Source organism: Felis catus, chromosome D4, assembly GCF_018350175.1.
Source record: "Felis catus isolate Fca126 chromosome D4, F.catus_Fca126_mat1.0, whole genome shotgun sequence".
NCBI classification, from domain to species: domain Eukaryota; kingdom Metazoa; phylum Chordata; class Mammalia; order Carnivora; family Felidae; genus Felis; species Felis catus.
The window spans coordinates 12,260,652-12,287,295 of NC_058380.1; the positions used below are offsets into that span (position 1 = coordinate 12,260,652).

Sequence of the window (26,644 nt, forward strand, 5' to 3'; positions counted from 1 at the left end):
TCTGCAAAGTAGCTGGATAGGGCGAGTGTGCTTAAAAACTACTATAAAATTGGGGCGCCTGGGTGGCGCAGTCGGTTAAGCGTCCGACTTCAGCCAGGTCACGATCTCGCGGTCCGGGAGTTCGAGCCCCGCGTCAGGCTCTGGGCTGATGGCTCGGAGCCTGGAGCCTGTTTCCGATTCTGTGTCTCCCTCTCTCTGTGCCCCTCCCCCGTTCATGCTCTGTCTCTCTCTGTCCCAAAAAAATAAACGTTGAAAAAAAAAAAAAAACTACTATAAAATAGACGACCGAATCCCAAATATTACACATAATCTCCATCTGACGGGTTTCAGGGTAGACACTAACCAAAGCCAATCACTTCTTTCTTGGGCTTCCTGACAACAGTTTCCTCAAATTTATTCTTAAGTTGTAACTCAAGGTCATGAAAGAAACCGTTTATGCATATCATTAAACAGAAAAGCAAACCTCAAACAAGCCTTAAAAGTTGGCTTCCTTCATGTACCAGAACGTGTGCTGTGAAAAAAACATAGAGACTTGAGCACACAAAAATACACAAAAACAGGATAATAATAGTGAGTGTCTACAAATCTTCAGATAAAATGTTTCCAACAGCACCGTTTTCTAGGAAATCAAGCCAGATGCACTGAATGACCAATGCAGTTCGCCAGGAGTCCTTTGAATAGAACGGACAGGCTGCAGAGCAGGGTTTTGGTGCCTGCCTCTCCGGGAGTAGGTGCATGAGGATGACGAAGAACGGGCTTGAAGGCCAGCACTGTGTGGCTGGTGAGCCTCAGGTGTCGCTGCCCAGGCTGGGGCCACACTGCTGGCCCTGCTGTGGGCCTGAATCTTGCAGCGCCCCTCTGTGCACTCGGCCAGAGCTGGAAGGTACCTCGATGCCCTTGTTTACGGGGTCTGGACAGACGAAGGGCTAGCAGTCGCCTGCCAGGAAGTAAAGAGGATGGGGCCAAGCCCTTTCCACTGGTTACTCCCAGTCCAGCCACTACTTGGCCTCGCGGTTTCTCACCATGGGAAGGGAGATGGGAACAAATTTAGGAACAAAGTTATCCCAGGGACTGGGTCAGCATTCATGAATGCGTTTACCTTCACAAGGAAGTTACAAACAACACTAGAAGAAGCTGCCCTTAGACACTCAGAGGTCAGGACATAAAAGTAACATTTCCAATTATTCAGCAATTGTTACTATAAACCTTACTATTGGCCAAGTTTATATGGAAACACGTTTATAAACATTTTATACAAAATGTGCACCTATTTTAAAGACAAATTGATCAAATACTTACCAATGGGGAAGTACCTGCTATCTGTTCAGCCATTTCTCTTTTCAACCTATCTGTCCATTTCGCGGTAGCTAAAAATTGTTTTTAAAGCCATATACGGGCTCTCCACTTAAGAGCATGGACCACCCATGCTATCATAGAGGTCTACAGTTTTAGCACTCCAGATGTACTTTGGAGGTCTGAAGCTTAGAGAAAGGACAATTCGACAAGTCTAACTCCTGACTCTCTGCTCTATTCCTCATCCACACTGCCTTTGTAAAGCACTTGATCTACCAAAGTTCAAGGCATCCCTATGGATTAATGAATCTAATTTCTAAAGCCATGACGCTTGATTAGCATATTCTTTAGTCCAGAGCTCTCCTTAAAGCTCTGGGCTTGTATATCGAAGCACCCACCTTACACCCCTCCAGTTAGGACTCCCAGACACCTTAAGGTCAGCGCCTTCTTCACTCCCTGCCCACACTCCCAACTGAGTCATTTTCCATATTACAGCCCTTATTTATTTCAGTGCCCGAAAACCCCATCCCTCCTGGGAACGGCATCTGCCGTGATGCCTGCTATGTCCTCACCCTTCACACCCAGCACGTCCCCAAGCCCTGATGACTTCACCTGCTAAACACCTCTCCAATCCGAGCTCTTCTGCCAGCGGATTCCAAATCACCACCTTCCCCTTGGAGTTCGGGAATGCGCTCCAATGGGAATCACCTTCCATTCTGCAAAATGTTTACACATGTGCTCTCCCTCTTGGCCTCTTTCCAGTCTACTGTCATAGAGAAAGCACACATCTGATCGTGTCTTTTCTTTATCTGAAACATTAAAATGGCTTCTTACTGTCCTCAGAATAAAGAGAAGCCTGGAGCTCCGGCCTGACCCGGCCCTGGGGGTGCGTCCAGCCACCTGACATCCACTGTCCCCTCTGCACACCTCCTCCTGTCCCAGGGCCCTGGAGCTCCTTCCTCTCACCCCCTCAGCTACTTCCTCACACGGAGAAGTCCTTCTTGAGTGACCCTGACAGGACCAGTGTCCCTGTCACACACGAGTAACAACAGCAACGACATGCGTGTGGTTTGTGTGAATGCCTGTCTCCTGTGCTGGATTCTGAAGCGCCCTGGGGAGAGGCGCTGCGCGGGCCCTGCTTGGGTCCTGCCCGGGCTCGGCACAGTGTGTGTGCACAGCAGATGGGGACCGAGCCTTCTGATCACAGTGGTTGAGGCCTGTGTCTCTCAGGATCATCCTCATGCCACACAAGTGTTGGTCTTCAGGGCCTCAGGGTATCCGTGGGAACTTCCCGTGTCCCCCAACAGATGCCCCAATATAACCTCAGGGCTTAAAAGGTGGGGGGAGGGAGGTATTCTTTTAATGTGATTTTTTTAACGATAGTGACAGCAGGTTGCATCCTTTTGCATATGATTAATGGAAATCAAAGTGATAATCAAGATTTTAACTGTGACAGCTTCAGTCTAAACTGAGAAAAAGTCCAGAAATGGAGAAAGCGGGGATGCTCTTTCCCACAGTCTCTTCTCCCAGGAATAAACAGAAAGATGAGCGTTCAAAGGCAGTATGAGATAGTGGTTATATGTGCATAGATTCTAGACCCTGGCTACCTACTGGCTGTGTGATCTTGGGTAAGTCTCTTGACCTCTCTGTGCCTCAGTAGCTTCCTCTGTAAATTGAGGATAATAAGAGTGTGCTTTCGAGTGTTGTTACAAGGATTAAATGAGTTAATGTCTGTTAAATGCTTTCAACAGTATCTGATGTTACTTATAGTGAGCAATACACAAATATTTGCCATGTTATTATTGTTGGGTGTTTTTTAAAGCTTCTTTACAGTATTCTAGCTAAAATTGCTATATTTTGGTCAGAATGGGTCTCAGCTAATGCTTACAACTAAGATGTTAAAAACTGAAATATGCACTGGCTTGTTTTGCTGTACATAGAACTATTTCTAATGAAAAATATTCTGAATGCATAACCTTGTTGGTTCAGATAAAACAAACAAAATGCCTGTTAGTAGAAGCTTGTTGGCTTCTTAACAGAGTGTGACAAAAATATTCCTCAAATATGCATGAGTAACCTGTTCTGTATCTAGTGAACTAACAAGCATATACCTCGTTTACCTTTGATATATAAAGTAACAAAATCACATTCAGTGAACTGAAGTAGACAATGAAATTAATCAGAAAAAGTCAAATGAAACAAATTGCCACATAAAAGCACAATGTATACCTACATCTATCCTTGAGCTGTGAAGAGTTGATGTTAAAATTATAAAAAAGAAAGGTACTTTATTATAAAACCAGTCAATTAAAATATTTCCAGCTGGATATACACCTATCCCTATGGCCAAAGAATTCCACTCTTAAGTATAAATGTAAGAAATATGAATGAAGACAGAAAGACATATACAGGAATATTCATAGCAGCTTAGTTCGTGATAGCCAAAAGCTGTAAATAACCTTGATGTCTATCAATAGAATGGATACACAAATTGTTGTACATCAACAAGAAGAACATACTACCTATGCATATAATAACATGGATATATCTCACACATACTATGCCACTTCAAAGAATCTGAATTTATAAAGTACATACGTGCTTTTTTAATCAAGTTCAAGAATCATCAAACCTGATAAATGTTGATAGAAGGCCTAAGAGTGGTTCCCCCTGGGGAGGTAGTAACAAATGGGGACTGGGAAAGAGTAATATGAAATCTAAGGGGTGCTGGCTATCTTCTACATCCTGATTTGGGTGGTACTTTATACATATCTAAAATTCATCAAGCGATAAAAATGTGGGTATTTTATGCTTTTTAATGCATGTGTTTTCCTTCTATTATTAAAAAAAATATCTTCCTGGCTATTACTTTAAATCATGACCAATTGTATTTTTTTTTTTAATTTAATGTTTATTTATTTTTGTGTGTGTGTGAGAGAGAGAGTGAGTGAGTGGAGGAGGGCCAGGGAGAGAGGAAGACACAGAATCTGAAGCAGGCTCCAGGCTCCGTGCTGTGGCACAGAGTCCGATGCGGGGCCCTAACTCACCAATGCGAGATCATGACCTGAGCTGAAGTTGGCTGCTTAACCAACTGAGCCACCCAGGTGCCCCTGATTGTACTTTGATTTAACAAAATTGGCTGTGCCTTCAGTATTTCATGTGTCGATAGAGAACTGGCAGAGTGCTCTCCCTACATATACACTAAACCAAGAATAATAGACTGAAATGTAGCCCACTCCTCCCCACCCCCCCCAAAAAAACTCAAAGGCTGAAACCCTTAATCCTCAAGGTAACTATATTTGGAGACAGGGTCTTTATAAGTAATTAAGGTTAAATGGAGTGGGGCTCTAATCCAGCATGGCTGATGTTCTTGTAAGAACAGGAAGAGACATCAAAATGTGCCCCCCCAAGATAAGACCATGTGAGGACACAGCCAGAAGTGGATGTCTGCAACTCTGGGAGAAGGGTCTCAGAAGAAAAACCAAACCTGCTGTGTGACACCTTGGTCTTAGACTTCCAGCCTCTAGAGCTGTGAGACAATCAATCTCTGTTGGTTAAGCCACTCAGTGTGTGTTATTTAGTTAAGGCAGCCCTAGGTGACTAATATACCAGGCGAAGCCTTCGAGAGAAACCCCAGGAGCTTGGCATAGGCCCTCCGGTGTCAGGGTCTGACTCCGGCTGGGAGCAATCTAAAGCTAGTCAGAGCTAGCAGGGCGAAGACAGAAGGGATTGTGTTTAGAGCAAAAGGCACTTCTGCAAGTAGAACAGGGTGTGTGTTTCCTGTGGTCATAACGTGGGCTCCGCAGAAGCAGCCTGCGGAGGTTTACAACTACGCATGTAACATGACTGCACACTTCCCGAAATAGCTAGAGCGCCAAACCGACGGGAGGATGCCAGTGCCGACAAGGATGAGGGACAACGATAACTTCCATGAACTGTGGTCAGGAGACGACATTATTAAGACCGCTGCGGAAAACTGACAACATCTCTAAAACCCAAAAATGCACCTACTCTGACTCAGCAATGCCACGCCTACAGAAATGAGTGCATTCGTGCAGCAAAATAAGTGTACAAGCATGTTCCCAGAGAAACCACCCAGCTGATCTCCAAGGCAAGAATGGATGTGTCAACTCTGTATATTCACACAATGTGTTACTTATGAGCAACAAAAAGGAATGAAACACCCATACATACAGCAACATGGTTAACTCTCTACTATTGAGCATAGAAGTCAGACACAAAAGGTTACATACTCTGTGATGTCTTCATGTGAAGTTAAAAAGGGGTAAAGTTGCTTTATGGTGCTAGAGGGCAGAGTAGTGGTTACCTTGGTTACCTCGGGGTGCTGGTTGATATTGACTGGGGAGGGGTGAGAGGCAGCCTGGGGGTGGGGGCGGAAGGCAGAAAGGGCAGGAAATGTTCTGTGTCTTGATGGCTTTTCAAATATGTGAAAATCAAACATACTACGCTTGAGATTGCTGTTCTTCACTTCTGTTCAAGTAATACTGCAACTTTTAAAAATCAAAAATCAGGTAGGAGTTTGGAATTTTAATTATTACACAGGACTGTATCATGTGATTAATAGACTGGATTTAACTTTTCACCACTTAAGAGTAATTGGGAGATCTAAGGGACCTGCCCGAGATTTTCTTCCACTAAAGAAGAAATGACAGGTCTGCTAGGTGGAGAGGAAGGAGTCATGCAAGAAAAAGTGGAGACACGGTTGCTCTCTCTCCACAGTACTGAGCCCTGCCTGTCAGTAAACCTGTTAAACTCAGAGAGCAGTTGCTTTAATTCAAGATGCCCTGAACAAGCTGGTGGTTTTGGAGACTGCCAAAGTTATTTACTTAGGTTTCTGTTAACTACTGAATTGCCAAGATTAACTCTGATGTGATAACACGGGAAGCACGGTTGAGGCTGACATCAACAGTTTACTGACCTGTGTCTAGGTTACTTTCCAAAAAACATTGCAGAAGACAGACATCCCCAAGCTGAGCCCAAAGATATCAACAGTAATGACTGGCTCACATTATCCAGCTAATGGCTGTAACAGATTATAAGTACGGCTTTTAGCTAATACAGCACTTTGCTAGATAATACTTAGACTGGCTAATTCCTAACGATCAGCCTATTTCCAAGAAGTTGCAGTTCTGTAAATGTTGAAGTGTGGGTGTGCCCTTACTTCATTCAAAGATTCTACTTTAGCTTTTGTTTTCAGTGACTTCTGCTTAAAGGTGGCAGTGTGACCACATATATTTTTATTCTTTTCCTCTCAGGACCCCACTTATATAAGTACAAAGGCATAGATGAGGTATAAATCCACAAAGAGAACGAAAGCAAGAAGATCCACAAACAAGAGATTTCAACATATTTCTCTGGAATTGACCGGATTGTAGTATCCTAGCAAAAGATGGAGGTAGAGAAGACTCTGGAGACAGGAGATTCACTGTAACAGACAGTTAGATCCCAGACCTCTGCTACATGCCACACACACGTGACCAGAAGCCACCCGCTGGCATTTGGAGATTCCTTCTTCTCAGCGTCTGCTCAAGGGAGCCCAACCTAAGACCTCCACAAACCCTACCAATTGGTACAGACCTCTGACCAGCTTCAGTGTCACAGCCTGCACATGGATGGACAATCAATGATAACCAGACATTTGCTCGACACGTCCTGCATGGGGGGGGGGGGGGAGCCATCCACTTGTTCACAAGCCCGCTGTAATGGCCCAAGTGGAAGAAAGAAAGGAGGGCAGGTGGGTCAGACAGGGAGGAATCACACTTAGAAAGAAGAAAAGGTAAGATTCGCTGTGCAGATAACATAACGAACCAAACTATCATCCTCTGCCTTCATAAACAGTCTCTTGACTTCATCAAGGGGAGCCTCCTTCTATTCCAGAAACTGGAGACAGATGGGTAATTACCTCCCCACCACCTTGCTGCACCCCTCTGCCTCCACCCACTAAGGGTCATTTTGAAAAAGGTCTTCGCACTACCAGTAAGTAGTATGTTGTATCTCACCCAGAGCAGCTCGGACATAATAGGGAATGAAACCCTGAGCCCCTCAGCCTATCTGCTTCCCCAGACAAGCTTCAAATACTTCACGTGACTTCTAACACCAGCTTCACCTTCTGTCTTAGAGGCCAGACAGCATCTACCAGAGCTGCAATGGTCTGTGCCAGGCTGAAAGCATACATTGTGATTTATTTCACACCAGCCGTGGATCTTTTCCCCAGGTTACAGAAAATTAATATATTTGGGCACACTAAAACAGTGCTGATTTGAAAGCTGACCTAACTGCTCCTTTCCTTAACAAATTTTACTAAAGGGCGCATTCTATTAATAATTTTGGTTCAGGGGCGCCTGGGTGGCGCAATCGGGTAAGCGTCCGACTTCAGCCAGGTCACGATCTCGCGGTCCGTGAGTTCGAGCCCCGCGTCGGGCTCTGGGCTGATGGCTCAGAGCCTGGAGCCTGTTTCCGATTCTGTGTCTCCCTCTCTCTCTGCCCCTCCCCCTTCATGCTCTGTCTCTCTCTCTGTCCCAAAAATAAATAAAAACGTTGAAAAAAAAATAATTTTGGTTCCAATTTTCTAGCTTGTTCCTTTCTTCTTACCCCTTAAACACACACACATAGAGTTTCCTCATGATAGAGCACGGAGCAACATATTCATCAAAGAATATCTGGAAAACTAGCGAACATGTTGTTCGTATAACATGCTGTTATAATTCCACCATCCAGTTTCTGTCCACCTCATTTGAGAGGAAGAATTTTAATGTACACATTTCCTAATCATTCCACTCTCAGGCCTATACTTATCGAGAAATAAAACGGGAGGCACTTGGCTGGCTCAGTCGGTGAAGCGTCTGACTTCAGCTCAGGTCATGATCTCACGGTTCGTGGGTTCGAGCCCCATGTCAGGCTCTGTGCTGACAGCTCAGAGCCTGGAGTCTGCTTGGGATTCTGTGTCTCCCTCTCTCTCTGCCCCTCCCCCATTTGCACTTTCTCTCTCTCAAAAAATGAATAAACATTTAAAAAAGAAAGAAAAAAATTGGGAGCTGTGTTCAAGGCTTTGCTGTTCAGAGATTCCTTGCTGTGCAGGATTCCTTGATACACAATAGGGCAACACAGACGAAAAAATAAAGTACATTCTACCAGGTTCTCTTTGTTCATAGACAAAGGCACAGAGTTCTGCCCCCCCCCCCCCGCCACCCCGAGTTAAATTTTTGAGAACATGCAACAAAAGGCAGGGCTTCTGACAGCTGAGGCACAGAAGCCTTCAGCCTCCAGAGCTCAGGGTAGTGACAGAAAGCCCCAGGGACTAAAGCTAAATGTTTGGCCATTCTGGTTATTCTCCAATAAGCCCTTTTGATGCTGAAAGGCTGATTTTCTATTGACTGTTTGTTTTCCCCTTCTTTCTTCCCTGACATTCTTTTCCTTTTATGGTTAATAACGGGGCGGGGGCGGGGGGCGGGGGGAGAGAAAACTCCTAGGCATGAAGTTTAAAGCCCTTAAATTTAATTACAGAAGTTGACTCAGCCATTCCCCAAAGTTTGCTAGAGAATAGGTGGGATTTCTTTAAAAAGATGGGAAAAATAAGATACACAGTAAAGCAACAGATTTTCTCGTCCCCACTGATTCAACAAACATGTACTCCGCATATACTCTATATGTGTACGTATGTGCATGCTGTCCATATGCTATTATCCTTCCCAGTGCTAAAGGAGGTGAAAAAAAATGTAGGTGGGCGGATGTACATTTTGGAAGGACAGGAGAGAGAAGGAAGAAAGTGGGCACGCATTTCTGTGGTCCAAAGCGAACTGTGGTTGCTTGCTAACAAGCAGAACAAGGTGTTGTGAGCATTTATGTCAGGAGTCAGGGAGCTAAGTTCCATGGGACAAGTCTAGCCCACTGCCTGTTTCTGTCCTGCCTGGGAGACGGGAGAAGCTTTTACATTTTTAGAAGGTTGAAAAAAAATGAAGAAAGGAATCAAAATTTTGTGACATGCGAAAGTGATACAAAATTCAGATTTCGGCAAACACGAATAAAGTTTTATTGGAATACAGCCGCACTCGTTGGTTTACACATTGTCTATGGCTGCTTTTGCACTAAAACTGTGACAGAGACCCGTATGGCCCACGGGACCTATTTACTGCCTGGCCCTACACTGAAAATGTTTGCCAACCCCTTGGTTAGAGGAGGGAGATGTCACTTCTGCCCAAGGTCATTAAGAAGGAAGTGACACGTCTACCTCACTTTTCTATATAGCCCTTTATATCTTATTTGACCCTCCCAGCAGCTCTGTATAGTAAGAGGTAGAAAAGGCAGGTTTCATCATCCTCCCTTTTACAGCTGGGGAAACTGAGGTTCACTCGGCCCAATCTAGAGACTTGTTCAATATTGGCAGCTGATTGATGGCAGCATCATATGATAGTGTCTGAACCTTTCCACCCCATGGTGCTGAGATTGGAAAGACAACACACACACACACACACACACACACACACACACACACACATACACACACACGTGGGACAAGGGCATCATAAAGAAGGGAGGCCAGCTGGGTGAGTGGGGTGAGGGGCTACCTCAGGGCCCCAGGGCAAAGGAGACTGGCACCAGGAACTGTCTGGGCCCACGAGTCAGCAAACTAAGTTCCAGGGGACAAGCCCACTGCCTGTTTATGTCCTGCCTGGGTGTTGGGAATGATTTTACATTTTTGGATGGTTGGGGGGAAAAAAAATCAAGAAAGGAATCAAAATTTTGTGACATGTTAAAGAGATACGAAATTCAAATTTCAGTCTCCACAAATAAAGTTTTATTGGAATGCAGCCCTGCTCATTGGTTTACACACTGTTGTAGTGCAAAAGCAGCCTGAGACGGTACGTGTCCCTGGACCTGGGGTGAGTGCCCTCATCCGGTCTTGTAGTCACTGAGAGAACATCCGGGAGCCTCAGAATCCTGTCTGCTGCATAAATCCTGTCCTGATGAAGTTGAAGAGTAAATGAGACTATCAGGAGAAGCAAATGAGTTAACCGTGTATACTACTCAGCACAACGCCTGGCACTTTGCAGTTGTGATGTTACCTTGTTGTTTCATTCACTGCTTGGGGAAGGTGCTGAGCATTTATTTATTTTTTTTAACGCTTTGTTTATATTTGAGAGAGACACAGAGCATGAGCGGGGAAGGGGCAGAGAGAGATGTAGACAGAATCGGAAGCAGGCTCCAGGCTCCGAGCCGTCAGCACAGAGCCGAATGTGGGGCTCGAACTCACAAACCGTGAGATCATGTCTTGAGCTGAAGTCGGATTCTGAACCAACTGAGCCACCCAGGTGCCCCTGGGTGCTGGGCACTTTACAACAGGGATTGACAGGGGTGCCTGGGTGGCTCAGTTGGTTAAACATCCAACTTCAGCTCAGGCCATGATCTCACGGCTCATGAGTTCGAGCCCCGCGACAGCTCAGAGTCTGGAGCCTGCCAGACTCTGTGTCTCCCTCTGTCTCTGCCCCTCTCCTGCTCTCTCTCTCTCCCAAAAATAAATATTAAAAAACAAATAAATAAAGCAGTAATTAATATGTACTTATATTAGATAACTAGAGAGCCATAAAGGATGAATTCATACCTGAACATAAAATCAGGTTAGACGTTCATGCTCCCTAACACTATGGAAACATTCCATCTGTGGAACAATTTCTAGCTCCTTTAGGACAAAATTCCCCTAGGCATTAGCTCAGGGGGAAAAAAATTCGTGTACTTTCAAGTTATTTGGAAGAGAATTGGGTGTAAAAACTATTTTCACATCAGGGAAGAAATATATTAGGTTGCAATTGAGAATTAAGTAATTGAACTCCCAGGGCTTGGTGGCCGCAGCTTGGGAAAGAGGCAGGAAGGCAGAAGGGGAGGAAAGAATTGTAAGGAGAGATTAGGCAGGCCAGTGAGTAATCAGTCCAACGGTGAGGTCAGGGCCCAGCGCCTAGGCGTGGTGTGCACAGCCCAGGAAAGCCACTAAGATTTGATTCTGCTTTCCATTTTCCACACTAATAATTTCTTCTTTCAGAAATAAGACATTGACTGAAAAATAAAGTTTCCTCTTAGGACTACTGTGACATTGTACGTGCACACCGCCCGATGTCTAGCTATGCTGATGATCTGAAAGAAATAAACCCTAAACTTCTGACACAGAATCATTTCACACCATAAGAAAAAGAAGCACCCTTTTTGATGGATGTAATACAACAGAACAGTGTTTTTTGAACTACATGTCAGAACCCATTAGTGCTGAAATCATTTTAATGGGTTGCCAACCATATGGACTAGAACAGAACAAAACAAAATATCAGAGTGTACCATACATAATAAAGGACAAGCACTGTTGAGTGAAACCTCTGTGTTTCAGTGATAAGTGTGTGCGTGTGTGTGTGTGTACATGTGTGTTTACATTTAGTCATCTGTATTGCCAGGCTATGGTGTAAATTGTATTCTCAGTAGGGATCATGGTCCAAAAAATTTTAAAGCCACCGAAGAAGAATGTGATCACTTCAGGGAAGCCCGGTATAAGAATCCTAGTTCACTGAACAGTCATGTTAAGGGCTAATTATTCCTGATGAGTGGGAATGTTTTCAATGTCAAACTCTTCCTCTGCATTTAAAACATACTACAATTGACAGGAGGAAAAAGTATGCATAACTTGTCAAGTATACCTGGTCTTTAAAATAAGGTGTATCTGACAATGAATACAGAATTGATCTCAAGATACAGGATGTATTAGAAATCAGAAACATGAATGATTACGTTATTCAGAATGATAACTAACCAACTCCTTTATGAAATAAATGGGGACTGTATGTTTTACACGAGTTGATTTACCAGGGAGCAGAAGAGAAAGGGGCTGGAGAGGAAACTTAGTGGACAGGGATGGTATTACTACCACCCAAAAATTAGATTTTGGAAAAAGATTTAGTTTGACTCCATAGAAAGCTCCACGTTATGAGGCATTCTCTCAATTACTTTCTTCTGAACATCCGAAAGCAAAGAGCCCATTATCTCCAAGATAACAAGAGCTGAAATCAAGCAATTCATTAATGCTGGTTGTGACGACAGATGATTTTAAAGGGAGAAACCATGTCAAAAACATTTTTCCCAGTAAGCCCAAAGATTTCATGAAAAGGAGGGGTAGGCAGATTACTTGAAAAAAATCTGGGGAAGAGAGTCTGAAATGATCACCATTGATATTACACAGGAATGTGTATGGAGGTCACATGATTGAAAAAGGATGGATAAATGAATGAATGAATACATGCATACATGCACGAAGGAGGCCACGCTTTTAATACCAATTTAAGTAAATATTTCTTCACAGCTTCCTATATTGGATGTCCTTATCCAAATAATTCAGACGTGCTGGGTTGTGAGATTGTGAATATACACCTATAGGAACAACTGTTCTTATGTAAATGGGCACACAGGGCTTGGGATATAGTTTGTAGTGGCAGCATCATACAAGCATTGAGGAAGTACTATAGTTTGGGGCGCCGGGGTGGCTTCGTCGGTTAAGTATCTGACTTTGGCTCAGGTCATGATCTTGTGGTTCGTGAGTCTGAGCCCCGTGGGGCTCTGTGCTGATAGCTCGGAGCCTGCAACCTGCTTCAGATTCTGTATCTCCCTCTCTCTCTGCCCCTACCTTGCTCACACTCTGTCTCTCTCTAAGATAAATAAACATTAAAATAAAAAAAAGAACTACTATATTTCAAACAAGTTAGAAATTAACACACCAAACGTGGCCTAATGACGAAAAAGACTCTGAAGTCAAAGGAGCCGGTGAAACAGTGGAATAAACAATATCATACAGTGTGAGAATAGAAGGATGTCATATTTTTGAAATTGCTAATTTTTACACAATACGATTTTAACTATAAGCAAGTAAGTTAAAAATTGAATACAAGTATACATTTCGCCCTTTATCTGTATCCCTAAAATGTGCTTTTTTCAAGTTGATGTAAAGCCTTTTTAAAAACCATCTCATGGGACAACTGGGGACCACCTTATCATCGAGGGTACCTTATACGTGGGCACATATGGTGACCTGCATCCCACATAACTGAGGCTCCTCGCGGTCCGCACGTGAGTGAACCAGATTGCAGGTAGCTACTGCAATGCATTAAGATCCCTAAATTAAAACACCAACAACTGCTATCGGACTGATTCTTATCTGTTACAAGATTCTTTACGCTCTGTCTGTTCCATGCCGAATGAAGCCCTGCTTCACGTCTCTTCAGCCCCCTTCTCAGCTCTGGGGGACACTTCCCATGCACACTGACAAATCCCTACCTCCAGCCCGCTCTGCCTTCTGCTTATCCACCCCAGGGCTTTCTCTGGTGCCTCCCGGGCTTGCTCAGGCCATTACTGGCACCCCTAAAGTGCTGGGGATTCAGCACGTCTGGTATCACATGATGGATGAACATCCTGGTTTCCCCACCACTTGCTGGACAACGATAAAGTGCATTCTACGCTATCCCAGCAGAACCGAGCCTCCATTGCCCACAATGGTAATCTGCTCATCAGCCCACCTCTTACTGGCTTTCTTTTCTTCCCGGTCTCATTTTCTCCACTCTCTCACTCATGCTTCTTGGGATCACCTCCCCACTAAAACTACCTGCACCCAAGCCCCTGTCTCAGGCCCCTCATGCATAAGCTACTTCAGTGTCATGTGGCGATTTTGTGTCCTCTAAACCAGCTGTCTGCACAAGTCAAGGTGGATGAGCTTTACCCTCATTCTTTCCACCTGGATTACTTACATCTTTGGAAATGTCTCATCTATTCCTTTCCCTAAGTACTTGATGATCCCTCACTGATGCAGAGAGTATTTCTGGGGGCTGTAGGGTATGCCCAGATAGACAAAACATGGTTCCAGCCTCAAGGACTTGAGAATGGGACATGAAAGAGGAAGGAAGAAAAGCAAGCCTATAACCGAAGAGGGACTCAGACTGTGGAAGAGCCATGTGGCAGTTCCAGGAGAGAGACAACCTGGAGCTGACTAGAGCTTCATCACTACCCAGACGGAGCCAGTTTTCAAGTTTTCCAGCTTCAATGTTAGCTCAAGGACACCCGTCTTTTTTTTTTTTTTTTGAATTTTTAAATGTTTATTTATTGTTGAGAGAGACAGAGACAGAATGCGAGTGGGTTAGGGGCAGAGAGAGAGGGAGACACAGAATCCGAAGCAAGCTTCAGGCTCCGAGCCATCAGCACAGAGCCCAATGCAGGGCTCGAACTCACGAGCTGTGAGATCGTGACCTGAGCTGAAGTCGGACGCTCAACCGACTGAGCCACCCAGGTGCCCCAGCCTGTCTTTTGATAAACCCAGCACTGACTCACACACAGGTCAGCCCAAACATGGCACCTGCTGGTACAGCCTTATGGGAGACTGACTGAAAGGCAAAGCAACGCACTGCCTTACAAGTCCCTTAAGGATCCCCAAGCGACTGCTCCACCTATGAGGTAAGATATGACACAGCCTGGTGAAGCAAGGAAACCCATGAGGCCTCCCTGCTGTTCCTTGATCATGCCAAGCATGTCTGGCTTAGGCCTTTAGCTCTTGACATGCTCTCTGCTTACAAGGTCCTTCCCCCTAATAGCTGTATGGCTCATTCCTCTACTCATTAAACTCTCTGCTCAGGGCCTTCCCTTAACACTCTCTATAAAATAACAGCACCCTCTACATCGTCACGCTCTAGTGTCTTCCCTACTTTATTCTTTATGGCACTTACCATCCCCTGACATATTATATATATTAGCTTATTTATTTTTTAATCTCCCCCCACAAAAAGGTCAGCGATAGCAGCAACTTTTCCCCCTCACTGTACCCCTTGAATCTAGAATAGTTGTCTGGTCTAGAGGAGGGGTTCAAGGAATGTTTGTTGAAGAAATGAATAGATTCTTTCATCATTAGAACACCCCAATCATCACTCAACCACAGATGAAGTGCTATAAACTCATCCAGAATCATGACAGCCCCAAAACTCAAAAGCCTAAAGGATACACAATTATTTTGTGAAACAAAATTTTTTATAAATCTTCAACATATATAGCAGGTATGAATAAATAAAACTTCTTTAATTCTATCATAAACTTGTATGGGCCATGGAATGTAACTCATTCAATGTCTGCGGTGTAAATCAGAAAGAAATCCCAGTATTTTAGATCTTAGATACTATCCCTAGCTTACTAAAAAAATAAATTTATTCATGTATTCATGTGACAAATATTTATTGACTGCTTATGATGAGTATGGTGTTGAGTGAGGTGCTATATTTGATTTTTCTTTTGAAAAATCGACTTCACGCTCCCCGGTAAAGCCATATCCTGCTGTTACAGATAGAGAAAGCCCATCTTTTAGAAAACACTTGCGTTTCCCCCCCCCCCCCATTCTTTTACTATATGTTTTATTGATTTAAGTCAGCAATCCCTCAGGGAGAATAGTCACGGGAAATACTTCGGGTGGAGTATTTTTTTTAATTAGCTAATTTTAAAGGTAACCATTTTTCGCTCTTCATTGAGTTTAAGGCAAACGGGATTTAACACTGTATTTAACAACATTAAATGCCCACAATTACAAAAATCACATAAGCAGTTGTCCAACTCTGCTTACATAGGGCTAATTGGCTCCACTATAAATTCACACTCCCCCAGCGCAGTGGTCCGCATAGTTGGGGGGAAATCTTTTACTCGCCCCTAACTGACTCACTGCTACATTTCCACAAGGCATATTCCAAGTTGTCATTTTGCCCATGGTCTCAACCTGCCCACCTCTGACTTTATTTAGGAGACTGTGGCCAAATTATTCTCTTTCCACCTGAAAGCTCCCATGCTTCTGTCTCAAGAGTCCTTCCTCTGCCCTCCTTCAGGATCCCCCCACCTTCCTGAAGATTCCATTCCATTAGTTTAGAGACTCTCTTAGATTTTCAATGTCTCTTCTTTCCTATGGATTCCTTTTTCTCTGATGAGAAGGTAGGCCCATGCCTTCTTACGAGAAACACATTACTTTCTCTATAGTATGTCATTTCTCTGATGCATCAATCTCCCCTTCCCTCTCGCCACCCAACTTATTTGAAAGTAAGTCTGTCTTCACTGCTTTCCACATGCACCACACCCCTGACTCTAACTCCCACTTCCACCTGCCTCAGAGATAATTGAGGAAAGCGAGGAGTCAAATCCGTTGGCTTTTCCTTTGTTGTGCCCTTGGCCCTATGGGGTGCGCTGTATGAATGATGTAGGAATGGTGATGGCTCCCTCACCTTTCCAGCTTCTGTGACACCATGTGACTTCCACCATATTGCTCCAGCTGTCCCTTGTTTAATATTGCTCCCATTCTCTTCTTTTCCCCCCACCCCTCAACATACAGACATCCCCCAAGGATCCTACCCTTACCCTTTGTTTTGCTCCATTTTCTTCCCAGGCCATTCCTGAGACATCAAAATCACTCCTAAGTACAGGACTCACAAATCTCTCTTTGTAGCTTTGACTTCTCTCTGAGACACCTACACCTGTATTCTAGTCCCTTCATTTGGACAAATCTGTCATGGCCAAAATGAAAGCTCTTTTTTCTCCTCTTCCTCACCCTCCTCTGAACCTCCTCTCTGACAACAGCCCCATCACTGTCTCAGCTGAGCTCAATGATGACTTTTGACTTCCCTTGTCAGTATTTAGATTATTCCCACACCCCACCTGGAGCCCTTCTCTTCTTCTTCTTCCCACTGCCTCATTTCCTCTTATCCTTAATTTGGCAAAGGACTCTATCTGGTCTCCCTGCAACCAGTCTTTTCTCATTGCATTATGTCCAACACATTGCTACAAGGTTGTTGCCCTAAAGCACAGTTCTGACCCTGTTGACCCTCTCTCTCAGAAGCCTCCCATGGCTCCCTGGTACTTACTGACTGAAATCCACACACGGGTTGCTCCACAACATTGAAAGCCTCTCTTTCTCACCTTCTCTCTCATTACATCCCTTGGCATTCCCTGCACTTCAGCCAAAACACACGATTCTTTGGGCAAACACACACTTTTCTGTCACCAAGTCTCTGCTACTCACTCCTCCTCACACATGCCCTTCCTTCCCTGCCAGCCCAGACACCGCCTGTATAAATCGCAGCTCAAACGTGATCTCTTCCATGTAATGTTCACTAATCCTTCCACTGGAAGTCATTGTTATACCTTGCGAACACCCACAGCATGGGAGGAATGCGGCTTTTTGGGTAATGTAGCCATTTTGCCCATTTTTTGAAGTTAGTGTTTATCGATTTTGAGAGAGACAGAGATAGTGCAAGTGGCAGAGGGGCAGAGAGAGAGGGAGAGAAAGAGAATCCCAAGCAGGCTCTGTGCTGCCAGTGCAAAGCCCAAAATGGGGTTCAAACTCACGAAACTGTGAGATCATGACCTGAGACAAAACCAAAAGGCAGACACTTAACCGACTGGGCCACCCAGGTACCTCACTTTTGCCCCATTTTTATAGTAGTCAGTTATGTGTATGCCCTGTCTCTCCTTCCAGGCCATGAATTTCCTCTGGGCAGGATCTAAGTCTCCCTATTCTTCACATCTGTGCCACTCTGGACATCCCCCAAACTCTATTCAAAGGTACAAACAGCCTGAGATCAAGTAGGCAGTTAAGAAATATTTGTAAGTTAATGACTGTAACCCAAAGGGTTAATTTTGGCCTCTAGTCCTTGAAATTCTCTCCATTTTAGTAACAGTTACTTTTTCCTGGTAGGACACAAGCCCCATCTCCCCACGGTACCATAGTTTATTTCTTTTGGCCCCACAGGCCAATTTTCAAATGCCTTTTACTTCCAAGTTTTCTGAAAAACTAACTTCTTTAAGAGACCCAATAATGGAAAAGAAAAGCATTAATGGTACTTTAAGTGAAGAAAATGCATCCGTGCAGAACAAACAGCCTGCTGGGGGCTACAGCAAAAGGTAAGGCTGTTTACCAGACTGAATTATAGGATTCAAGCTGTATCATTAACCTTACCAGTCCAGTCTTTGGAAAAGCCAGCCACTGTATTTTTTTTTAATTATCACATTTATATTAGAAAGGAAATCACTAATTCCTGCCTGAGTCATCAATTGTGTTGTTGTATAATTCTTCTTCTTCTGAACAGTGTATTTACCTTGTCAATTTCTAACATTCTTAAACTTTCTTGTAAGACCTTTACATTTCTGGATTTTACTTGAAAATATAAAGACAACTTAAACACACACACACACACATAACCTCTTCGAATGCTTTTTAAATATAAGTACTTTTCTCAGAAAGACATTGGCAGAACTGACATGGAGTAAAGAACTAAGATTCAAAATTCATTTTTATAAATCTATCCTTAAATCTTGGAGGAGATCCAACAACCTCACATTAAAATTTTAGAAGGCTTGACTGAAGGACATGGGGAAATGTAATGTCCACAGCTTCAAGAGCACCTGGTCTATATATCATCGTTAATTAAGAGAAGATAAACAGGAAGAAAAACCGTATGAGCACAGCACGAGTTTTATTATTTTTGATGTAACAACAATATCATGCAACCTTTGCCAAAACAAAAATTTTTTAAAAAGGAAAAAAGAGAAAGAACCCTCTGATGCCAACGTGTTATATATTTACTTGGATAGCCATGCCTGCTAGAGGCTTTTCAAAGAGGACTGGGGCAGACAGTTTGGATTCTGACAGCAATGCAGTAGAATTTAAGGTGTTGTGATTTAAATATGTTCTCAGCAGGCTAATCTAGTCACACAACATTTTATAAAGAAGTCTCAAGATATTAAGTGTAGAGGTGCATTAATTCCCACAAATACTGCAGGAGAAATACAGGCACTGGGAGTCAAACTGCAGTGGACACACATATGAATATGCTATCTCCCTATCTCTACCCAAGCCCACATAAGCCTATCTTTATCACACAGAGACAATTAAACAGCTATACTCTCTGGATGCAATTCTGCATCCTGGCTCCCACTGGGTGACTTATTGCCAGCGTGACATTTTTCAAATTCTCTGTTAGCAGGCTACCTTGGCTAGGAAAGCAGACCTCACCAACCCAGGACCCCATTATCATGGGTCTCAGGAGATTTCAGTTCGTGAATGACATATGGCACCACCGAGCCATTGTGAAAGCTGGAAGAGTGGATGACACCAGCCGTAGAAATAAAGTGTCCCTTTTCCTTAGGAAAACGCCCTGCCTATGTGACGCTGACCAAGGTGGGTGCCAAACATTTCTCGGTATGATCTTTTTCTTCTTTTCAAACACTCCCCTGCCCCCATCTTTCTATTCACACCTCCAGAGTTCATTCTACAAGAACCAACATAAAGATCACCGGTTCTCCAGCCTTAAGGTTTGCAGTGCTGAAATGTGAAAAGAGAAGGTCTAGTTGACATTCAAAGTTGTGGGGACGGAGAGATGAATGTGGCCATTAAAGACCCTTCTCCTTCAGGTCAGACAAGAGATAAACAATAGAAACTGCAGAGTCAGGGCATCTGAGACCCTTACAGAACAGCGGCCGAGGAGAGAAGTATCACCGGATAGAAGCTCCCTTCCAAACCCCAGAAGGCTAGCAAGCCCAGAAGGGGTACCATTATCCTATTTCCCTGCCTGCCATGCGCCCTAAGCCCACATGCACACTTCCACATCCTCATGTCCAGAAGCCAGAGAAAGGGGAAGTGAGAATCCCTGCACGCCGCCCATCCACACACACGAGCAGAACACAGACTGTACTCAGAATTGCAGGGTCAAGATAACAAACACTGTCCCACAGTCAGCGGGTGACAGCGAGTCAGGGCACCGGCAGATCTCTGGGTTTGGAGCGCAGTTACGGGAGCGCGGATGCAATCACACGAGTACACACACATACACACTCACACACATGGGATTTTACAAATCCGCACCTACCCCAGCGCCTCTCTCCACACTCACAGACCAAGTGCATCCTGCCTTCATCGTTGCCATCACCACACTCTCCGGGAGAGTCGCGGCCGAGGGATGAGGGATCCTAGCGGGGATTCCTGGAAATGTCATTCTCCAACACCTTCGGTCCGCCACCCCCATCCCCTTGGCTGTACCTTTTACACACCACACACACACACACACACACACACACACACACACTCTCTCTCTCTCTCTCTCTCTCTCTCTCTCTCTCTCTCTCTCTCTCTCCTGCCTTGACTGTCATCAGGCACGCCCGCTGCCCCCAAAACCCCGCATCTCAGCGCTCACCGGACACCAGGCGTCCCTGCCTTCGGCGCCCCCTTCCCCCGCCCCGTTGGCTCCATGGCTAATGGCTCCATGGCTAAAGGCATTGCCCCCTGGATGTCGCCGGCTGTCCCCGCTCATCCGCACTATTGTTCCATGCAGCCCCTCTCGCGCCCGGGGGCACCCTTCGGCGAGGACCGGGGCTCCGTCGGGGGCAGCATCGGCGCCGGGCACCCCCCACACTCACCCACCCCTCCCTGGCGGCGGTACCTTGCCTGACAGCTGGGTTCGCGGGCCCGCGGGAGCAGGCGGCGCTAATGACAGCGCCGGTGCCAAGCCCGGGAATAAAGCTCTGCTCCAGCCGCTCCTACCTCCAGCGCCACCATCTTCTCCCGCCGCCGCCGCCGGGACCGCAGCCGCCCTCGCCCAGCTCCGGCTAGGGCTCGGCAGCCGCCGCTCGGGCCCCTCCGGTCCGCGGCCCCACCCCCTTCTGCCCGCCCGCCCGCCCGCCCCTCGTGACGCGCGCCGGGGCCGAGCCGGGCCGGCCTGCGCGGGAGGGCGCCCGGGGGAGCGCGCGCGCGCACGCCGGAGCTAGTAGCGCCCCTGCCACCCACGCCCACCCGCGCGCACGCGCGCCGCGCGAGCCCGAGGCGGCGAGGCGGCGTCCCCCAGCGGCCGCCCGCCCCAGCGCGCCAGCCCCGGCGTGGGTGGGCGTGCGCGGCGCGCGTGCCTGCCGCCGCCGCCGCTGGCGCCCTGGCCCAGCCGGCGAGCCCCGGCGTGCGCGGGCCGGGCGCACGGAGCGGGAAATGCGGCCGCATCCCGGAGGTGCGGGCCGGGGACCTCCGCCCTCCCCGGCGGAAGCCCGAGGGGGTCTCGGTGTCCTCAAGCGGCAGCTGAGGCCAACCTCTGCGCGCAGGACCGCGAAGCCGGGCAGCCGCGTCGGCTCCTGCGGGGTGTTGTCTTTCGTTAGTTACTCCCGAGCTTTCCCGCTTCCCAGCCCGGTGAATACCGCCTGCCCTTCTCAGAAGAGCAGCCTGACGGTGGCTCCGGCACGCGCTGCAGTCCTGCGTTTGCGCCGCTAGGAGGAGAGCCCCTCGGGTTTGGGCCCGAGCGAAGCTTGGCCGCGTTTGCAGCCCTCGAGGGAAACTGCCCAGTCCTGAGGGCCAGGCGAAAAGCCTCCAGCTTATGATGCCGGGAACGGACCGCCTGGGTTTCCACCCCCCTGCCCCCCGCTTCTCAATTCTGGTTGGTCAGAACTTGAAATGTATTTGTGGCTGGCTTAGGGCATCAGCCCCAGATGTGGCCGGGAGGGAGGGGACCTTTGCAGTAGGGAGCAGGTGGCAGGTGCTGTGTGTTAATGAAAAGCAGTGGGCAGGACAGGCCCCCGGAGACCTGGGTCCTGGCGTCAGCCTCACCTGTAATTGGCCGTGTAACACGTGCCAAGTCACTCCCCCTCTTCGGGACAGATTTCTCAGTAATAATAAGTTATATTTGCACGTGAGCCTTGGCTATCCAGATGCCTGGGGAAATGGATCTTTTACCACACCGTGTTTCCATATTAAGCACAATGCCTTCAGAAGCGTGGGGGGTGGGGGAGGGCAGAGGCTGAAGCATTCCTGGGATCTTGTTTTAGCTTTAAAATTCATATGAGTTTTGCATTTTACTCCATAAAGGATTTTTCAGATTTTTTCTTTAATAAAGAAAATAATAGATTCTCCCTTCCTGAAAAGATCTTGTAGTAAAATTGAAATACTTCCCAGGGAGATGTGTCATGCTTGTCCTGTGACATTACATACCTTTTTTCTTTTTCAGTAAATATTTATTCTGCATGTGTTCCAGACCTGGCCGTCGTCCTCCCAGAACTCACAGCCCCCGGAGCAAACAGGTATCAAACAATCAGACTAACAAATGCAACTGGGATCAACTCTCAAATGCCAAGGGGCTGCGGGTTCACAGGGAAACCTAATCTAGACTCCAGGATTCGGTAAAGCTTCCCAAGGAAATGACCTTTGGGATTGCCCAGGAGAGGCGGCCGTGAAACACTTCCAAGGTAGAGAGAAGATATTGTGCAACAGCAGTCTACGCAGGTAGGGTAGAAGTGAGAGGGAATGTGAGACCGGCCAGAGAGGCAGGCGGCAGAAGCCAGAACTTGCCGGACCTTGTGGGCCATTTTAAATAAGGATTTTATCTCATCAACCATGGAAGGTCTCTGAAAGGCTGTAAGGGTTGGGGGCAGGTGATCATGATCTCATGTCATTTCCTATGTGAACAACTGATTCATGGGGAGGGTCAGGGTCCAGGTGAGAGAAACTCTGACCCCTTGACACATTCTTGCCCATATGCTACTCGGTGAGTGTTTTTAGGGTTTTCAGTTTCTATACCACATTGCTTTTGGGGGTCCTTTCAGAGTGCCTCTCTGTAACAGCCCCTGTTTTGTTAACTTTTAATCTGCTGTGGTTTTAGGAAGGAAGTTAGCTAACCTTATTAGAATTTCAGGTTAAGTAAGGGGATATGGGTTCTGAGTGAGGAGCTCTTTTCTATGCATACCCTTGGTGCTATTTGGTTTGTTATCTCAGAGATCTTTCTACTTATTTTCTCCTTTTCATTGTGTTCCCAGTGAGGCAAAGCTCCTTGATGCATGAGTGATGCATTATTGCCTTAATAACACCATCCTCTCAAATCTTGCATCACAGATTTTTGTGCAAACTAAAGAAAGTGTGTAAATTACCCTGCAGAGCTTTAAGTGCTATATGAATGAAAGTAATAATGGTTATAATGGCAGCTTAGAGACCTTCATAACTAATTAGTTACCAAATATTAATATCTGGAAAACTCCTTCCTCCTGCCCCATCCTCCCATGAAAAACACAAATATGCCTATTCCTTATGGACAGTGCAAGTCCTCATCTCAAGTGCTCATGTTACTCTTTGTGTCTTGGCTGGCAGACAGCTCAAAGCCAAGTTTGCGGGTCATTGCGGGAAATGAGTGGATCCACAGGGCAGTCATATCTATGTCTTAGCTCTTCCTTTGGTCTTGTTCTTCTATCTCAAGTTTTCCTGTATTCTCCTAATATATTATACATGTTTTTAGAAGGCACTTAAAATATTTGTATCCACCTACTTTTAATGAGGGTCAGAACTGCTATTCAGTGTTTCAGAAGGCAGTATATAAAACATTGGCAACCTGCCAGCCATTGTAGCTGGTAACTATACTATAGCCAAGGGACTTGGGGGGGTTTAAATTTTTTAATGTTTATTTATTTATTATTATTATTATTATTATTATTTTGAGAGAGAGAGCAAGGGATGGGCAGAGAGAGAGGGAGACAGACTCTCAAGCAGGCTCTGTGCCATCAGACAGAGCCGTATGCGGGGCTCGAACCCACGAACTGTGAGATCATGACCTGCGTTGAAACCAAGAGGGATGCTTAATGGACTGAGCCACCCAGGCGCCCCAGACTGGGTTTTAAATTAAAGCTTGCCCAGCACTGCATGTGGATCAGAAGTCTCTGTGTATACTAGCTTAGAGCCTTGTATTAGACAAATTTGTCTCCCACTGGCTCATAGATAATTTCCTTAAGTGTGATCTCCCAGCTCCCAAGCTCCATCAGCCTGCCCTGTACATAACAAGCACTGTTTGTCACTTGAAAAGAGGGCAGGGATCCATGAACTTTTACTCATTTAGGTTTCTTTTTGTCAGCAGTGACCTGAAGATTCCAGGATTCACCAAATCCATTCAGACTTCACAACAGTGTGACCACGTCTCTCAGCCTTTGATATGACTCTGGACAGCCAAAACTAGACATGTCTCTTCTGGTAGCAGTAGATACTCTTCCTTGATTTCAAGTTCCTTACTGATTCCCTTCTTTCTCTCTCAGTCCCTCCCTGAGCTCCTCAGTCCGAGGACCGGAAGGGTATGTGTAGAACAGACATTCAACACCCTTCGGGTAAAGAGGGTTGTCGTTGATGATTTTAGTTCTGCTCACATTTGGTAATTCAGAAACCTTTCTAATCCACAGAATAGTGCTTTTGTCACAGAATTTTAAACGAATGAACTAAGTTATGAACTAAATTACAATTATGAAACGTAGATGTCCTAAACTTTAATACATTTGCTTTTTATATGCTGATTCTTATCTCGCCAGCCTTTTCTCTGGACGTAAATTCTGTCATGGCTTCAGATAGGTCCCCTTCCTTTCCTTTCTGTTTGCCAAACAGGTCAGGCCCCCTCTTTATTTTTCTTGAATCACATTCACTGTGACCTTGAATGATTTGAACGAGAATTTTGTGCTATAGCTATGTTTATGTGATACATTGGGAGACACTCTGGTGCCACAAATAGTAATTCTGCCTCGGAAGTTTCCGAATGATCTGAGTGAAGAGTGTCATGGGAATGTATTTTAAAAAAATTTTTTTTGTTAAGTTTATTTATTTATTTATCTGACCAACAGTCAGACAGACACCCAACCAATGGAGCCACCCAGGCGCTCTAACATACTATCTTTTTTAAATGATTATATGCTTCTCCCTGAACCAACCTCCATGGCCAATAATGGCCGGGCTCCCACTCCTGAAGTTGGGTCAGGCCTCCTCAAACCACATGGCTGATGGAGGACAGAGCAAGACCCTCATACCACAAAGAGCAGGAAATGGACAGAGGCAAACAAAGACATCAACTACTCTGTTCACTTCAGGCTTATAATAGTGAAAGATGAAACACTTTAACCTAAATATACAGAATAAGGGAATAGTACATAAATTGATATATCTTTACAGTGTTAAGTTATGCATCTGTTAAAGATACCACATCCACAGATTTATTTTATCTTATTTTTTTTATTAAAAAAAATTTTTTTTAATTTTTTTTTCAACGTTTATTTATTTTTGGGGGGACAGAGAGAGACAGAGCATGAACGGGGGAGGGGCAGAGAGAGAGGGAGACACAGAATCGGAAACAGGCTCCAGGCTCCGAGCCATCAGCCCAGAGCCCGACGTGGGGCTCGAACTCACGGACCGTGAGATCGTGACCTGGCTGAAGTCGGACGCTTAACCGACTGCGCCACCCAGGCGCCCCTATTAAAATTTTTTTTAATGTTTTATTTATTTTTGAGAGAGAGAGAGAGAAATGAGTGCAAGCAGGAGAGGAGCAGAGAGAGAGAGACACACACACAGAATCTGAAGCAGGCTCCAGGCTCTGAGCTGTCAGCACAGAGTCTGATGTGCGGCTCGAACCCACGAACCATGAGATCATGACCTGAGCCAAAGTTGGTCTCTTAACCGACTGACTCACCCACGCACTCCAGACAGATTTTTTTTTTTAAATAATGTGAGAAAAAGTTTAAGTTTTCATCTTAACTGAAAAACTCTGGATACAAAATTATGTTGTCAGTTAACTACAGCTGTGAAAAAGTGGCACAGAAAATCAAGCACATCAAAATGTTAGTACTAGTCCACTGGACTAGTATGGTTATTTTCCTCTTTTGATGCTTTAGTAGTCTAAAAAATTTCTGTAATGTACAATGACCTGAACAATGTGAATAATATTATTTAAAATGTGGCTGTAAAATTAACATTACCACCAGATGCCATCAAAATAACTATTGCCTCTCTTTGCATTTCAAAAGCATTTTTTTCCAGGTTTGATGTATCCTTCCAAGTTTATTTGAGATACCACATACTTCGGGAAAACATTTTCGGGCTATGTTGCTCTCACTGGTGTACCTGATTATCTGAAAATGTGTTTGTAGCATTAACAGCCTATAGCCTCTCTGCAGTGTCAGGATATAAATAGACAAAAATTGATAAAATGGTTTGCTCGTTCTGTTTGACATCTGTTTCCCAACTTATTTCAGTAGAAAAAAACCTGAATATTATGGTCATCAGGTATGAGCACCATAAAATATTGATATATTTAATTCATCCCACAAACTGGGAACACTTTTACTAGAAGAAGATATGACTGTTCTATAAAAAATACAATATTACAACCAGGAGTATATTTCCTTAAAAATAAGAAACTATGAGATTAAGTCCTCGGCAATTTCAGAATTCTTTTTCTCTCCATATGTGTTTGCTACAGATTTATATCTCTTTGCCATCTTATTAATAGCTACATGGTAGTAACAC

General features: G+C 45.2%; 1 protein-coding gene and 1 long non-coding RNA gene across 9 annotated transcripts in view; one reads left to right on the forward strand and one right to left on the reverse strand.

Moving 5' to 3' along the window:
- APBA1 (amyloid beta precursor protein binding family A member 1) overlaps nucleotides 1-20,998 on the reverse strand; it is a 206,265-nt gene extending 185,267 nt beyond the window's left edge. For 4 of the 8 annotated variants that reach the window (XM_023243338.2, XM_023243333.2, XM_045042566.1 and 1 more), the window contains exon 1: nucleotides 20,790-20,992. The gene's annotated coding sequence lies outside the window, so the exon portion shown is untranslated. Of the gene's footprint in view, nucleotides 1-20,219; nucleotides 20,386-20,789 lie in introns of those variants that run through there. The other 4 variants (XM_023243337.2, XM_045042565.1, XM_023243334.2 and 1 more) reach the window with 3 other exon arrangements.
- A 279-nt stretch (nucleotides 20,999-21,277) lies between these two features.
- LOC109493712 lies at nucleotides 21,278-24,648 on the forward strand. Its single transcript, XR_002148036.3, has 3 exons — nucleotides 21,278-21,764; nucleotides 22,332-22,404; nucleotides 24,219-24,648. It is a non-coding gene; the product is annotated as an uncharacterized LOC109493712 (long non-coding RNA).
- Nucleotides 24,649-26,644: the final 1,996 nt, after the last annotated feature.